This window comes from Trichechus manatus, unplaced genomic scaffold (genome assembly GCF_000243295.1).
Source record: "Trichechus manatus latirostris isolate Lorelei unplaced genomic scaffold, TriManLat1.0 scaffold00121, whole genome shotgun sequence".
Taxonomy (NCBI): Eukaryota; Metazoa; Chordata; class Mammalia; order Sirenia; family Trichechidae; genus Trichechus; species Trichechus manatus.
Window position 1 is genome coordinate 3,158,967 of NW_004444057.1, and position 17,487 is coordinate 3,176,453.

Sequence of the window (17,487 nt, forward strand, 5' to 3'; positions counted from 1 at the left end):
AGGATGGTTCGACATTAGAAATATCAATCAACATAATCCACCACATAAATAAACCAAAAGAAAAGAATCACATGATCATCTCAATCGACACAGAAAAGGCATTTGACAAAGTCCAATACCCATTCCAGATAAAAACTATCAACAAAATAGGAATAGAAGGGAAATTCTTAGACTTAATAAAGGGTATTTATACAAAATGAACAGCCAACATCATTCTCAATGGAAAGAAACAGAAAACATTCCCCCTTGAGAACAGGAACAAGACAAGGATGCCCTTTATCACCACTCTTACTCAACATCATGCTAGAAATCCTAACTAGAGCAATAAAGCAAGAAAAATAAATAAAGGCATCCAAATTGGTAAAGAAGAGGTAAAACCACCCTTATTCGCAGATGATGTGCTGTTATACATAGAAACCCCCATAGAATCTACAAGAAAGCTACTGGAACTAATAGAAGATTTCAGCAAAGTAGCAGCAAACAACGTTAACATAAAAAAATCAACTGGATTACTCTACACCAACAAAGAGAACTTAGAAAAGGAAATCAGCAAATCAATACAATTTACAATAGCCCCCAAGAAGATAAAATATTTAGGAATAAATCTAACCGGAGATGTTAAAGACCCATACAAAGAAAACTACAAAACACTACTGCAAGAGACCTACATAAGTGGAAAAACACACTATGCTCATGGACAGGAAGACTCAACATTGTGAAAATCCTTACAATGCAATCCCGATCCAAATGTCAACAGCGTTCTATAATGAGATGTAGAAACAAACCACCAAAGCTATATGGAAAGAGAAGAGGTCCCATATAAGTAAAGCATTACTGAAGAAGAACAAAGTGGGAGGTCTCACACTACCTGATCTTAGAACCTATTATATAGTCAACAGTAGTCAAAACAGCTTGGTACTGGTACAGCAACAGACACATAGACCAGTGGAACAGAATTGAGAACCCAGAATTAAATCCATCCATCTATGAGCAGCTGAAATTTGACAAAGGGCCAAAGCCCATTAAATGGGGAAAAGACAGCCACTGTAAGAAATAGTGCTGGTATAACTGAATGCCTGTTTGTAAAAAAATGAAACAAGATCCATACCTCACGCCATACACAAAAACTAACTCAAAATGGATCCAGGACCTAAATATAAAACCTAAAAAAAAAAATAGAGGCAATGCTAGGAGCCCTATACATGGCGTAAAAGGAATACAAACCATAACTAACAATGCACAAACACCAGAAGATAAACTAGATAACTGGGAGCTCATAAAAATTTAACACTTACGCTCATCAAAATACTTCACCAGAAGAGTAAAAAGAGAACCTACAGACTTGGAAAAAAGTTTTGGCTGCAACATATCCGACAAGGATCTGATCTCTAAAATCCACAAACTACTTTAACACCTCAACAACAAAAAGACAAATAATCCAATTAAAAAATTGGCAAAGGATATGAACAGACACTTCACCAAAGAAGACATTCAGGCAGCTACCAGACACATGAGGAAATAACCACGATCATTAGCCATTACAGAAGTGCAAATATAAACTACAATGAGATACTATCTCACCCTGACAATACTGGGACTCATCAGAAAAAAAGAAAATAAGAAATGTTGGAGAGGTTTTGGGGAGCTTGGAACTCTTATGCACTGCTAGTGGGAATTCAAAATGGTACAACCACTGTGGTACCATTTTAAAATGGTACAATATGGTGTCTCCTTAAAAAGCTAGAAATAGAAATACTATACGATCCAGCAATTCCACTCCTAGGAATATATCCTAGAGAAATAAGAGCCATCACATGAATAGACATATGCACATCCATGTTCATTGCAGCACTATTCACAACAGCAAAAAGATGGAAACTAGCTAAGTGCCCATCAGCAGATAAATGGATAAACGAATTGTGATACAGACACACAATAGAATACTACACAATGGTAAAGAACAATGATGAATATGTGAAACGTCTCAAAACATGGATCAATCTGGAGGGCATTATGCTGAATGAAATAAGTCAATCAATAAAGGATAAACATTGTATGAAACTACTATTATAAAAACTCAAGAAAATTTTTACACACAGAAAAAAGACATTCTTTGATGGTTATGATGGTGAGGAGGTAGAGGGTGGTGAAACCACTTACTAGATAGTAGACAAGTGTCAACTTTGGTGAAGGGAAAGACAACATACAATAAGTAAGCACAACTTGACCAAGGTAAAGTCACAAAAGTTTCCTAGACACACAAACACCTTCAGGGATCGAGTTGCTGGGGCTTTCCTTCCTCCTTTGGCCAGGATCTAGTACCCCACCTTTGAGCTGCCATGCCCAAAAGAGGAAGTCCAAAATTAAAAATGCAACTGGTGTATAAGAAAATAAATGAGGAGATAAGAGAAGAAACGATGAGGGAGGGGAGTGCTAATATTTACACTAGAATTCTATAGACAACTGCCCCATTCCATCCCAATTCCAACTCTGGCCCAGAAAGTGAAGGATGGCAAGTCCAAGGGGCAGGAATTGTGTGTCTAGGGACCCAGACAGCCTCTCACCCCCAACTGCAGTGGGTCCAAGTCCAAGTCTAGAGGTTGGAGTGGGAGGAGGGAGGGAAGGATAGGAACATGAGACACTCATTTCCAAGCAAGTCTCCCTTGGGAATTCTTGCCTTGAAGTGTCCAAGCTCCAGGGGATGGGCTGAGGACCCTGAGGCTCAGTTCCCAAGTTACGTTGTCAGTTGGAAGTTCCAGCCTGGAGCTGGTGATGTCAAGGCTCTCCAGATTTGGGAGATACCCCTAACCACTGGGCATCTGGCCGAAGTTCCTTCCATTTCTGGCAGTAAAAGTAGTCAGGAACATTGGTTTTCTTAATATTAGCACAGGAGAGGTGTATCCACATCCCACGCAAGCTGCACTCAATCATGGGCCGCCCTGCAAAAGGCTTTCAGCAGTGACATGTGATCAGATTCCATGAGTCATCACCTGATTCTACCACGGTGTCCTTATCCATGACCCACATATCGCCTTCACTAGAACTGGCATCTCCTTTTTTGCTTGTTTCAGTGCTGCCCACCTCCTTGCTTTCACTGTCAGTGGGAGGGGCTCCTTCGGGGGCCCTGTGGCAGGGGGCCTAGGAGCCTCAGGGGGTGTTGGGAACACAAGGGCTGGGGCTTCACCTCCTACCACTGCTGCCATTTCCTCTTTCTCCTCCTACTTTTCAAAGTCTATATCACTGGGAGGTGCCTGGGGAGGCCCAGGAGGTGGGAGTCTATCCCCCAACCCCCACCTTTTTCAACTTCTGTTTCTTGCTCTTCTTGATTCAAGACCTCTTTTCCCCATTGCTGGGGGCTGGCTGAGGCCTCTGAAGAACCCCAAAGCCAGCCCCCTTCCTGGTCCCAACTTTCACTCCTTTTGAGGAGGCTGGGTGAGATCCCCCTGAGAAAGGAATCTCGGGGGTCATCTAGGTCAATGGGCATAACATAGTTCATAAAGAAAATGTTCTACATACTACTTTGGCGAGTAGCTTCCGGGATCTTAAAAGCTTGCCAGTAGCCATCTAATATATATCTATTGGTCTCATCCCACCCGGAGCAAAGGAGAATGAAGAAAACCAAAGACACAAGGAAAATATTAGCCCAAAGGACTAAAGGACCACATGAACCAGAGCCTCCACCAACCTGAGCTCAGAAGAACAAGATGGTGCCAGGCTACCACCATCAACTGCTCCAACAGGGATCACAACAGAGAGTCCCAAACAGAGTGGAAGAAAAATGTAGAACAGAATTCAAATTCACTAAAAAAGACCAGACTTACTGGTCTGACAGAAACTGGAGGAACCCCTGAAACTATGGTCCCCAGACACTCTGCTAACTCAGAACTGAAACTGCTCCTAAAGCCCACTTTTCAGACAAAGATTAGACAGGCCTATAAAACAAACAATAACACACATGAGGAACATGCTTCTTAGTTCAATCAAGTATACAAAACCAAACGGTCAACTCTTGCCCAAAATCAAGGTGAGAAAGCAGGAAGAGACAGGAACTAGACCAGTGGACACAGGGATCCCAGAATGGAAAAGGGGAGAGTGCTGTCACATTGTGGGGATTGCAACCAATGTCACAAAATAATATGTACATAATTTTTGAATGAGAAACTAAATTGAGCTGTAAACTTTTACCTAAAACACAATAAAATTTTAAAAAATAAACTATGCAAAATGAGAACAAAACTTAAAGATTTGGAAAATTTTGTTGTACAAACTAAGGACACATGTCCTAGAATGTTCCCCAAGGACATGGCTACCTGATCAAAAGAAATTAAGCCTGTAACTGAAGGATCTAACCAACTACCACACAGAAAACCCACCAGCTTAGACTGAATGGGACAGAGAAGGAACAAAATGAAAGAATGCTGTCTACCTCTTGGAATTCTACAGGCAGGAAATAGGCCAAAGGAGCTACATCTGTTGTCCTCCAAGAAAAGAAAAGGAATATTCCTAGAGCAGCTCAGAGAACAGCAGAACTGTTGGAAGGAGCACAGGAAGCAGGGCCTTCTCGGTTTGAAAGGGTGGGGCCATGGTCTCTTGGATCTCAAAGGGTAGGGCCACAGCCTCTAGGTTTCAAAGAGTCAGATCTTGGCCAACTAAGTTCTGGAGTGTGGGGCTGCCATTAAGGCATGCCATGGGCATGGGGCCACTGCCAAAAGCTGCTCAAGGGGCAGAAGAATGGGGCCTGCCAGAGCCAAGGGGGTGAGAGTGCCACTCAAATGGACTAGGAGAATACCAGCACCCAAAGCCAAGGGAGCAGAGTTGCTGTCCCAGTGGACTTAGAAGGTGGAGCTGAAGCCCAGGGCTGAAAGGCCTCCACCCAGAATCCAGAGAGCATGGCCAACAGCCAGAGTATGGAGGGTAAGGCCATTGCCCAGATGACTTCAAAGAACAGAAGATTATTTTCAAGGCTTGAGAACTAATGTAATTTGTTCTGCTAGGTTTTGGACTTCCTTGGTGCCTGTTATCCCTTCTTTTCCTCCAATTTCTCCCATTTGTAATGGAAATGTCTACCTTGTGCCTGTTCCACCATTATACTTTTGAAACAGATAACTTATATTTTAGATTTCACAGTTCGCAGCCAGAAAGGAATTTTGTCCCAGGATGGAATACGCCTAAAGTCTCACCCACGTTTGATTTAGATGATTCAGAAGATGAGACTTTGGACTTGGAGGTGATTTAAGAGTTTTGAGGTGATGTGATGAGGTGAATGTGTTTTGCATGTGGCAAAGACAAGAATTTGGGGGGGCCAAAGTGTGGAATGTAATGGATTAAACTGTCCCCAAAAAATATGTATTGCCTATTTTAACCTCTATGCCTGTGATTATAATCCCATTTGGAAATGGATTGTCTTCGGTATGCTAATGAGATAGGATTAGTATAGGGTGTGTCTTAAATTCACTCTCTTTTGAGATATAAGAGATGAAACAAGCAAAAGAAAGAAGCAGAGATGGAGGAAGATTGATGTCAAGTTACATGGAGATCTCCAAGGAACCAGAAAACAAGCTGAAGGGACAAGGACTTTCTTCCAGAGTTGACAGAGAGAGAAAGCCTTCCCCTAGAGCCGGCACCCTGAATTCAGACTTCTAGCCCCCTAAACTGTGAGAAAATAAATTTCTGTTTGTTAAAGCCATCCACTTATGGTATTTCTGTCACAGCAGCTCTGGATAACTAAGACAGTCTTCACTTTTGCTCTGTTCTTTCTTCTGTCAAAGGAAATTCAGTCACATTTGTTTGGCAGTTCTCCAGATCAAATCTTAGTTAGCAGTGATAAGGCCTCAGCTTTGGTTGTGCTGTGAACTTACTGTCAGGTTCTCTCTTTAACAATCTTCTACGTCTTGGGCAAAAGTATTTCACATTTTTATGTCAGGGGCATAACTTTCTACTCCGCTCTAACCCATCACAAAAGCCACAGCAAAAGACTTCCACAAGTTTTGCTAAATTTACCTATGTCATTGATTCAGTGACACTGTGGAATATTTCTTGAAAAAATTCTTTCACTAATGGTGACTATGTGGAACAGTCTCCCTCCTCCTGACTTTTCCCATGCACCAAATAAGAAACTGCTTTATTCACAGCACAGCCTGGTTTTAATAGAATCTACATTTTTCTTAGGAGTCTTTTGCCTTGTAATTCAATTATTTCATTATTAAAGGACTGTGGGAGCTGGAAAGTGGCCACACTTGCAGTTTCGCATTCAGGGTCAAACCAGGTGATCACAGCTTGGACCCACAGCTCAGGAAGTTCCAGGAAGCACTAATCAGGCTGAGTAGCTTGGCTTCCTCAGCAAGAACAGACCCGTTTCCAAAGGTCTTAATTATTTAGACACTGTCGCTCAGTCCCATTGGCAAAAGCTCACTCCTCCCACAGCTTGGTGATATCACAGACACCTACAGAAAATACTTGTCATCAAGGTTCAATTTTTGCACAGTGGTGATATCCCAACCCATGAAGGGACCTGAAACCGTTACTGATTGAATAAAGCCCAGAGCCTGCCTTAATATCTTACCAGGTTAACAGAACCATATTCCCATATTTTTCTAGGAAAAATTAAACAAAGAGACAATTGCCAGAAGTTCCCTCCATGATTTGCATATAGCAGATGACATTCACTGAGTTCATTTTTTCAGCTCATCACCATTCATACCCCTTCCATCATTAGAAAAAGAGTGCTGGTGACTACACTTTGTTGTTATTGTTGTTAGTTGCCATCGAGTTGGCCTCACACTTCTGGCAACCCCGCGCACAATGAAACGAAATACTTCTGGGTCCTGCGTCGTCTCTATGATCAGTTAGGGATTGGACCATTGTGTTCCATAGGATTTTGTTGTTGTTGTGATCCATAGGGTTTTCATTGGCTGATTTGTAAAAGAAGATCACCAGACCTTTCTTCCTAGCCTGGAAGCCCTGTTGAAACCTGTTCAGCATATAGTAACCCACAAGCCTCCATTGACAGATGGGTGGTGGCTGCGCATAAGATTCATTGGTTGGGAATCGAACCTGAGTCTCTCTTATGGAAGGTGGGAATTCTACCACTGAACCATCAATGCCACACTTACACAAGAGTTATGACAAGGAAGGAAAACCAGTTAGATTCCAGCAATCTGCACTGTATATTAAATTGTTTCTGATTTGACCATCTATACAACCTAAATTAATGGAATTACCGACAATACACTAAGCCAAAAGGTATCTCATGTGGTCAAGTGTCTAACTCATGCCTGAATACAGGTAGCATATAGTGAGACTAAGTATTTGTATTTTCCTCAGAAAATTATCTTAAAAAATAGTCTTCAGATGAATTTAGTAACGTCACTGAATAACCTCCTCATTTAAGCACACAAAAGATCTGTTTCTCTTAATACGATTTCCCTTCAAAGACCTTTTACGCTAACATCTAAAATAGGTTTAGTACTTGCGCCACTATGTGCTTGATTTCTGATGGTATAAGCCACCCAGTCTGTGGTACAAATACAGAGAGGAAGGCCCCGTAAAGGCTTCCAGGAGGGCAGGGACCTGAAAGGAGCACTGAAGGATGGGAAGGACTAGAATAGCAGAATGGGTGGGAGAAGGGAGGCATTCCAGTCACAGTCACAGGACACAGGAAGAGCAAAAGGCAGAGAAGCAAGATTATTCTTTATTAACAACATTTCACTGGGTACTGTTTTCCTATGAATATAACTAAGGGAAGTTCAAAATGCATGCTGGCATAATATGCTTCTAGGTGGTAGTATCTAGGTCAAGGCTGTGTTCACAAGGGGATGTAATAATCACCATTTGGTAATGGTGAAAATTAAACCTTTGAAATTAAACAGAATGAAAAAACTGTTGGGTCTTTCAGCTCATTACCTCACTATTGCAGAACTCCCCACTGTCATCTATTCTTGTTATTTGTCCAGCCTTGCTCTGTCCCGGGTGGATGATGCTTCCGCTACGTTTTTCATATGACTTGTCTAAATAGGAATAAAATTCTTTTGGGAAGTTCCCTACTGTTTTTTAGCCATCCTTTTCTTTCAGGCTACTAATTACTGTTAGTTGCATTATTCGTCATCATCCTTAATTGAGCATGAACAATGGTTCAACCCTGTAAAGAAAATGTTAGAAGAGAGTCATTTGATTGAAGCCAGAGGATTTGGAGCTCACTCAAAGAGAAAGAATAATGAGAAAGAGAATTCCTACTAAGGATAAGGTGGCCACTGTTAGAGCTCTGTGGGATGCAGAGCTTCCTTATGTGGGTGATGGATGCACATTACATAAGTCAGTTCTGAGTGCAGAGGGCTATGAGGCAGGCCCCTGGCCAGGCACCACTGATGTCAAAGGAGTATCTTCTTTGGCATTATAAAGTGTATAGGGGACAAGGGGGAGGGGACAACCTATAATGTGAAAGACTGTGCAACAGTACTTTATATGCTGCTTCATGATATTATACATTCTACGCAGAGATGTAAAGCAATGAAGAACCTGGAGGGCAAGATAATCACCCTTCAGACTTCAAGATTTTAAAATGACCCCAGACTTCCTTTTCTGCGGTAGCTATGTGTTTGTTTTCCCTGGGTATCCCTGGGTGGTGCAAATAGTTAACATGTTTGGTTGCTAAACACAAGGTTGGCAGTTTGAGTCCACCCAGAGGCACCTTAGAAAAAAGGCCTGACGATTACTTCCAAAAAATCAGCCATTGGAAATCCTATGGATCACAGTTTTACTCTGCACACATGGCGTCATCATGACTTAGAGTCAATTTGAAGGCAACTGGTTGTTTTCCCCAACTAATTGTTACAATTGATGTTCATTTGGATCATGGCCATGTCTTCACATTTTAAAGTCCTCTGTATCAGGATAATTTAAGCTATGAGTAACAGAATACCCAATGAAGAGTGGTTTAAGCAATATAAATATGTGTTTTCTGGAAGTCTGCAGGTAAGCAGTTCTTAGGTTGGCAAGTGTCAACACTGTCAACAAGGACACCGACTTTTGCCATGTTTTTGCTCAGGCATTCTCAGTAAGTTGATGATACCTCCTGCACGGTTGCAAGTTAGCTCTTCCAGCTCCAAGTAGTGTTTCCTCAAAAAGCAATCTCCAAAGCAAGAAGCAAGGAGTAGGGCAAATAAAAGCTTTTTTTTTGCACCACTCACTATTTTATGAGGGTAAAAAATTTTTCCCCTAAGACTTTTTACATTACACTGACTAGACCTGGCCTAGTTTAGTCACTGGACAAAGAGGAATGAGATTTGCATGATTGGCTTAAATTAATCATGATTCATTCCAGGGCTGGATTCATTACAGCAGTCATAAAATCAGAAGTCTTTCACCAAGAAAAAAGAAATGTCTGTTGGGTGAACAATAAACTGCATTTGCCAGATCCCGATTTTGTATTTCTTTTCCTTGAATAACCTCTGTTCCACTTACATCAATGGTGTGTTCTACTCTATAAACCTTGGTCCCAATTTTAGACTATTAATTCCACAAGTTACAAATTCAGACCCTACAATAGAATGTGCATCTAGGACAGAGTCTTTAAATATTCAAAGTGACCCTAGAGCTATTTTTACAATCAGCCATGCATTCAACAAATACTAATTAAGCCCCTCCTATAGGTCTTTGGTGGCATAGTGGTTAAGAGCTCAGCTGTTAACCAAAAGCTCAGCAGTTCGGATCCACCAGCCTCTCCTTGGAAACCATATGGGGCAGTTCTTTGTTCTATAGGGTCACTGTGAGTCGGAATCGACTCTACAGTAACAGGTTATAGGTCTTTGGATACTGAGGATACAGCAATGCACAAAAAAGGCAATAATTTCCCCCTACATGCAATGCATGTTAAAGTAGGAGAAGACAGAGGGACAACTTAAAATGTAAAGGACAGTGCAACATCACTTTATAGGCTGGTTCATGATATTTTATATCCTGTACAGAGATATAAAATCAGTGAAGAAACTGGAAGGCAAGATAATCACCCTTCAGATTTTAAGATTTTAAATGACCCCAGGCTTTGCTCTCTAGAATAGCTATATGGTTTTCCTCCTGGAATAAATTGCTACAATTGAGGTTCACTTGGATCATGGCACAGTAAAAAGTAAAACATATTCCACATCAGATTGTGAATAAGTGCCATGGAGAATGATAAGGGAAGGACAGAGAGTGATGGAATGGGAATTGTAATTTAAATTGGGTGACTAGAGAAGATCTCATGAAGAAGATGACATTTGAGTAAAGAGGAAGAAATCATGTCTATATCCAGGAGAAGAGCAGTCAAGGCTGAAAGGCTTTGAGGTGAAAGTGTGTCTGGCATGACTGAATGATAACAAGGATGCTGCAGTTAGAGGAGACTGAGTGAGAGCAAGATTAATAAGAGATGCAGTCAGGGAGGTGAAGCAGTCAGATCATGCAGAGTTTGTAGGCCGATGTAAGGACTTTGCCTTTTACCCTGAGTGAGATGGGAAGTGATTGGAGGCTTTAGGATAGAGGAGTAACCTGAGTTTGTTTATGTTTTAAAGAATCACTTTGGCTGCTTTGCGAGTAAAAAACTGCAAGTGGGTAAGAGAAGAATAAGGGAGATGAGTTAGGAGGTGATTGCAAGTTAGTAGTTTAGATTAGGCCGATGTTAGTGGAGGTGGGGATTTGCAGGCAGATTCAGTGTGAGGTATGAGAGTAAGAAAGGATTTAAGGATGACTCAAGGTTTGGACCTTGAATAAATGAAAGGATGAAGTTTTTATTTCTTGAAATGGGAAGATATTAAGAGGCAAGCATGAGGGAGATCAGGTGTTTGGTTTTGCATATATTAAGTTTGAGGTGCTTATTAGACACCCAAATGGAGATATTGAATATATAGTTCCATATATGAGTCTGGAGCTCAGGGGTGAAGGGTGTAATTCACTTATCTGTGGTATTGAGAGTCATGAGGTTGAATGAGATCATCAAGTACATGAGACCAAGTAGAGAGAAGTGGTCCAAGGACTGAGACCTAGAATAGGTCACTGTTGACATGTGATCAGCAAAGGAGACAGAAAAGGAACAACCAATGAGACAAGAGTAATTTTTAGAGGGGATTGTGTCTTAAGAGTATTTGAAGAGGAAGGAGCAATCAGCTGTGAAAAATGTTATTGATAGATTAAAATATGAACTTGGCATTCTATAGTTGACCCAGGAAAGGGAAAAGTGAAATGATTGCCAGTTGCTGCAAATATTAAGCACCCATAAAATCTTACTTGTTTACATTTTATTACCTATAATATGAATCATTTATGATTTCCTATAATTTCTATCTTTTCTCTTGGTCATTCTAGCATTTTTGGACACATTGAAATTGCTTTCAGCAATATGTAAGCTGCACCTGACCCAAGCCATGGTATTTTTAATAGCCTCATATGCATGAGAAAGCTGGACGATGAATAAGAAAGACTGAAGAAGAATCGGTGCCTCTGAATTACGGTGTTGGCGAAGAATATTGAATATACCACGGACTGCCAGAAGAATGAACAAATCTGTCTTGGAAGAAACACAGCCAGAGTGCTCCTTAGAAGCAAGGATGGCAAGACTTCGTCTCATATATTTTGGACAAGTTATCAGGAGGGTCTAGTCCCTTGAGAAGGACATCATGCTTGGTAAAGTAGAGGGTCAGCAAAAGAGAGCAAGACCTTCAATGAGATGGATTCACAACAAGTGGCTGCAACAATGGGCTCAAGCATAACAATGGTTGTGAGGCTGGCACAGGACCGGACAGTGTTTCGTTCTGTTGTAGGTAGGGTCGCTATGAGTTGGAGCCAACTCGACAGCACCCGACAACAACAATCAATGAGATATTTTAGGCCTAGTCATTGACACTAGAAATGGACTCTTGGTTTTACAAAATGATAAGCCACAAATTATAAGCACATTGATTTAATTTACAAACATTGTACTTATCTGTTCTGTTGCCTTTCAAAACCCATCTACTGCATAAGACGAGGCACAGAGGCCTTCCTAATAGATGACGTGGAATTTCCAATAGAAACTGCTGAAGTATCAAATTCGTCACGTCCAAAGCATACCCCTGCAATATTTCATTTTGTCATTGGTTACACTTTTCTAAACTCAGTGATGCTCACAAAAGCCAAAGCGAACCATTTTGCTTGATGGAGAACTTAAAGTTTCCAAAGGAAAAAGAGAATGTCAAATGCCTGTTTAACTTTAATAACCTATACTCATAAAATTTTTGTTCCAATATGTACATTTTAATATTACTTACCATTTAATTTTTTCTGAACCATTCAGCTTCTTTCAGGTGAATCTGTGCATTACTGTATAACAAACTGAAATTAATATTATTATATCATAATCAAAACCTAAATATATGTATATATGTATATAGATACATACACACAGATATATTATGGAGACATCCTCTGGGAATTATTTGAAATAATCTTCTATTTTATGTTATTCTCTTTCTCCAATCTGCTCTTTGTGATACAGCTATTTTTCTTCTGCAGCTGATGTAACATTTATGTGGGGGGAGATTTCTAATTTTACTTTGCTGGTGTATAAATGTGTCATTTCATACAACTAGCTGTTTTTCTTTGTTGTAACTTCTTTCTCTCTGTTTTAGCCTGAGGCTTTCCTCTTTATTTGATCAGTATAGTTTATATCATATTCCAGGCAGCACTTCTTCCCAGGAGAAAAACAGGATTTCAAATTGCTACTCATGATTCCTAAGGCAAACTAAAAGGCGCTGCCTGAATTAATGCTTTCCTTACTGTTTTGGTGCTTATTGGTTTTATTTCCATTAGTTGATGGATACATTCATTTTCTACCTTTTAATATCATTCTCTCCCTAAGACCGCCAATTATTTTTTGGCTTGATTATTTATCATTAGCTGTGCGAGTGGTTAGATGGAAAAATAATCAATGTGATGGCTTGGTGGCAAAATTTGAATTAACTTCTCAATAAATAACTAAAAGGTAGTTGGGGTATGCCAAGTTCAATTTTCCTCTGGTTGGTTTCTGAGATGAATGCTTCATTTAAGGAAAGAGAGTTGGATTCTATGTTTTCTGTCACTATTCACACCTTACAGAGATTACATTTACCATTAAAACACAGGATCTATTTTTAAGAGTATTTCTGCACATAGCTGTCTGACAAAACAAGGTATTAGCTAGACTTAAAATATATCTTATGCATCTTTATTTCCATATTTAAAAGAAAATATGTACTTTTGCAGAACATGGTGAAAATATTCACTTACTTCTGTTAGGGCATTAGTTTCGTTTACTAACCAAAAACAAAAGCAGTACCCTGAAATATATTCCCATGATAGTCTTCCCAACAGAAAGAATTTTAAAAAGAAAAGGTAAAAGCTCATCAACTTTGAATAGGAGCTGAAAGAAAGAGCAGAAATATGAATGTCATTAGAGTCAGACGTGATTAAGAGAGGAGTCAAGAATGGGGGCCACGATCCATGGACCTCTTCACAAGGCATAGCCCAAGTTCATGGCAACCCTGGGCCTTAGAAGATAGTGAATCCAGATAGTATCATTTTCAAAGCCATTATAAAGCTATAGATTCTTTTCATGTCAATTTTGGGTCATATATGTTATTAGCAATAGTAGTAACACACACACACACACACAGATCAAGCCTTTTGGAGACTTTTAAATGTGTTCATATTATCCCATAATTATACCTTTTTGTCACAAATCTACAACTGGATAAAAGAGTTTCCAGTATTCCCTATCTGCTGAAAATGTACAGCGAGAATGTTGCTTAGAAGCAAGGATGGTGAGATTAGATGGATTGACACAGTGGCTACAACAATGGGCTCAAGCATACAACAATTGTGAGGATGGTGCAGGACTCAGCAGTGTTTCGTTCTGTTGTAGATAGGGTCATTATGAGTCAGAACTGACTCGACGGCACCTAACAACAACAGCAATATTCGCAATGTTTCCATTATGCATGAGTAATAATTCCTAGAATATTAACCAAACCAGAAAAGTCCAACCAAGGCTTCTTTTCTATAATCACAGGTTGCAAACAAAGTATAAGTACACCTCAATCCAGTGCTGAAATGCTAAACTTAAGGAGCTAGGGTACTACCATCTCATTATATCACATTTTCCAGCCTGGATTGGATGTAACTCATCTCAGGACCAAATACCACCCACCCACAGGTCAGAAGGCCAGATAGATACCTATTTCAAGAGGGCCCATTTAACCCAACTGTCTACATCAATTTAAGGGTTAATTTGGAGATAGATGAATTGGTCTTAACCTTTTCTCTTTAATACTCCATAATTCGTAGCTACTCTGAGAATGCAAGTACACTTATTTTTTCTGTTACCCTAAAATGAAGTACATTGGTAGGGAAGTGCTATTGTGTTCCACTGATTGTAAATTAAAATAATAAAATTAATGTTAAATGTCATTTCAGCATATACTTTATTACCATGGTAACCCACAGGTAACTGAGTTGGTTAAATTACAAATTACATACTCAGCTATATAAAGATGTCAATGAACTAAAGTCATTCAATCAAGCTTCTCAGTGCTTGTGCTATGTAATCAAGGCGACCTGATTAAAGTCAAAGTCAGAAAGCCACAAGCTCCCCTCTTCTGTCTGGTACTTCTACTATCAAGTTCAGCCTGGCTCCTGACTGTGGGTTATATTTTGTAAGCATATTAATGGAGATTTGTTTTCTTAAGAGGATAGAGGCATGGTACAAAGATACTTCTACTCACTAACTGAAAAACAGAGGAAGTTGGATTCCTCATTTATCTCTCAAAAGCAAACACTGTAAGAGCCAGAGCAAATCTGCTTCCCACAGAGAGACTGGTAAAGCTTTTCTACTTCTTATCTCTACCTTGTCCAACCCCAGCCATGGGCTGTTATTTCAGACTATGGTTGTTTTTGTTGTTAGTTGCCACTGAGTGGATTCTGACTCATGACCCACATGTGCAGAGTAGAATTGCTCCATAGGATTTTCAAGGCTATGACCTTTCAGAAGAAGATCTCCAGGGCTGTCTTTTGTGGTGCCTCTGGGGGGTTCAAACTACCAACCTTTCAGCTAGTAGTCGAGCACCACCCAGGGACTCATATTCCATGGTGGTCAGACTCAGATCAAAATTAGACTTCTGTGGTATGTTTTCTTCCAGGTTGTGTACAGAGCACCGGGGTGGTCTCTGACTTACTTACTCCATTACCCGTTTCTCCATACCAACCTGGGTGCAACTTCTTGTTAACAATCCCAGGGTCTTCTTGGTGACTGTCAAACAATACCTCCTTTAATTATCCAAATATCAGTCCATATACAACCAGATGCACAGTGCATTCTCAACCACTGAATTCCTAAAGGACCTGCCCCTCCCCAGACTGTCCTCAACAGCCTCTTAAACCAGACTGGATTGTGACCTTCAGAGGACACAGAGCAAGTGAAGTGAATTAACTTTTGAGAATTGAGCTGTGAAATGCATGGACATGGATATGGAGAATTTTGTGTTTGGAAACATATAAGCACAAGTCCAAGAATAACGGTTTACCTGAGAGAATTACGAGTAATGCTTATTAATGTGATCTTAATAAGAAACAAATTGACATAAGGCCTCTCACTCATCCCCAGGTAGCTTCACCAGCAGATAGAGAGGCTCTTCAGTCACTCCTGAAATACTTTGAAAAGCCACAGGCATTGTTGCCCTGGCAACATTCTGTAAGAACAAATCTTGACCCAGATGAGAGAGCAAGGCAGGTAACATGTAATTTATAAAGTAGAATGAAGCCTGCCCTGGAAAAGGCAAGTTTTACTCTGCTCACTTATGAGATCCCTCATTTCTCACTCTCGGAAATATTTAAAGGAATTTCTAAACCCCATGCTGACCTGCCACGCTCCTTTCATGTGACTGAGCTTCCTCCACCCACCTTTCATGGGCATGGAGGTACAGCCCAGCTCAGCAAGGTATCCAATATGGCGAGGGAGCAGACGTTCTGGCTCCCAAAGCTGATGCGTGAAGAACAAGGAACCAGAGTTAATGATGATGGGACACAAGGCTGAGAACTTTCTAAAGGACCCAAAGAAATCTTTAAGAGTAGTGAGCAAATGGGCCCAAAGCGAATGACCATGCATATCCTGAAAGTGCCACTGAGGACCTACAGCCCCTCAGATAGCACAAATACAAGAAGCAGATCCTGCCAGCTGGCATCCAGGGACCCTTTCCTTCAACTACCATGAGGTCACATGCATCACACACCTAGACGCCGACTTGGAGAAAAGTGCAGAAAGGCGTAGAACTCTGGAAGCCTGAATTTTACTTAAGTCAAACAAGAAAAGACTGGAATTATCTAAAGACATTTTTTAAATGTTGGCCTCAGATCAGACGGAGTCTATCTGAATCGACTAAAATTTGGCTTTGGTTTCCTTATGTTGTGTGTATGGTCTCAAGGGGAAGATCAGATCAGTTCTGGGAAAATAAAGATCCATTTTCTATCAATAATGTGAGTTGATGTAATTTTGTGACCTGGCTCTCCATATGTCTGTGTGCATACAGGTATTACATGCACACACACAGATACACAAATGCATATTTACATAAAGAAAGAGAGGGAGAGACTATAGACACTAATATTGGAAGTGACTCTTTCTGGATAGTGTGTTTATAAATGAGTTGTATTTTTTTTTCTTTCTGCTAATTAGTATTCTCTAAATTTAGTATAATAAATTTATTTTTATTATTATATAACTCATCTGTAAAGAGAATATTTTAAAAAATAAAATAATGAGAATTCACTGTTTCTCTGTGTATTCTAGGCAGCTGTCCAATTTCCTGCCTGAGGCACTCTATAACCTACCTAGGACAAAAGATCAATTCCTCTAGTTTGTCTGGACCTCTGAGCAGTAACTGGCCACAGATTACCTTGGATATGCAAATGAAGGTTTAAAATCAGTGCTATCTCAGATCATGCAAGTGAAAATCACTTGTATTATACTAATAGAATGATAGATCTGGAAAGGAAGAAATAACTATAACATGTCTCTCAAACCATGAGCAGTACAGGGGTTAGAGAAGAAGAGAGAAAGACACATATCTACAACTCCTTTTGCATAATTCCAAAATGCAAAAATTTGTGAAAAAGAAAATTTTTTTCCTAATTTTTGTGCAGACTCATTTAGTGGCAAAACTTGACCTGAATGATGTCTTATCCTACTCAATGAGAATTATTTCAGAAACATTAGTATGTTTGTTTATGGGATGTTGGCCCATCCCCACTGGAGGTGCAACATGATACATAATGTATGGGCTATAGCATCTTTCTAAAGTCCAAAGCATTCTCAGTCTGAAGCATCTCTGACCCTAAGGGTTTAGAGTAAGGAACTGTGGAACTGCAATGAGAATTATCTCTCACAAGAGAGTGACAGGATAAAAGGAGGAATAAGATCATCTAGCATCAAAGTGTGGCAAAGACACGTAT

At 40.1% G+C, this 17,487-nt stretch overlaps 1 pseudogene; it reads right to left on the reverse strand.

Annotated features, from left to right (window-relative positions):
* Nucleotides 1-2,775: 2,775 nt before the first annotated feature.
* Nucleotides 2,776-15,224, reverse strand: LOC101343721 (PHD finger protein 23 pseudogene; annotated as a pseudogene).
* Between the last annotated feature and the right edge of the window lie 2,263 nt (nt 15,225-17,487).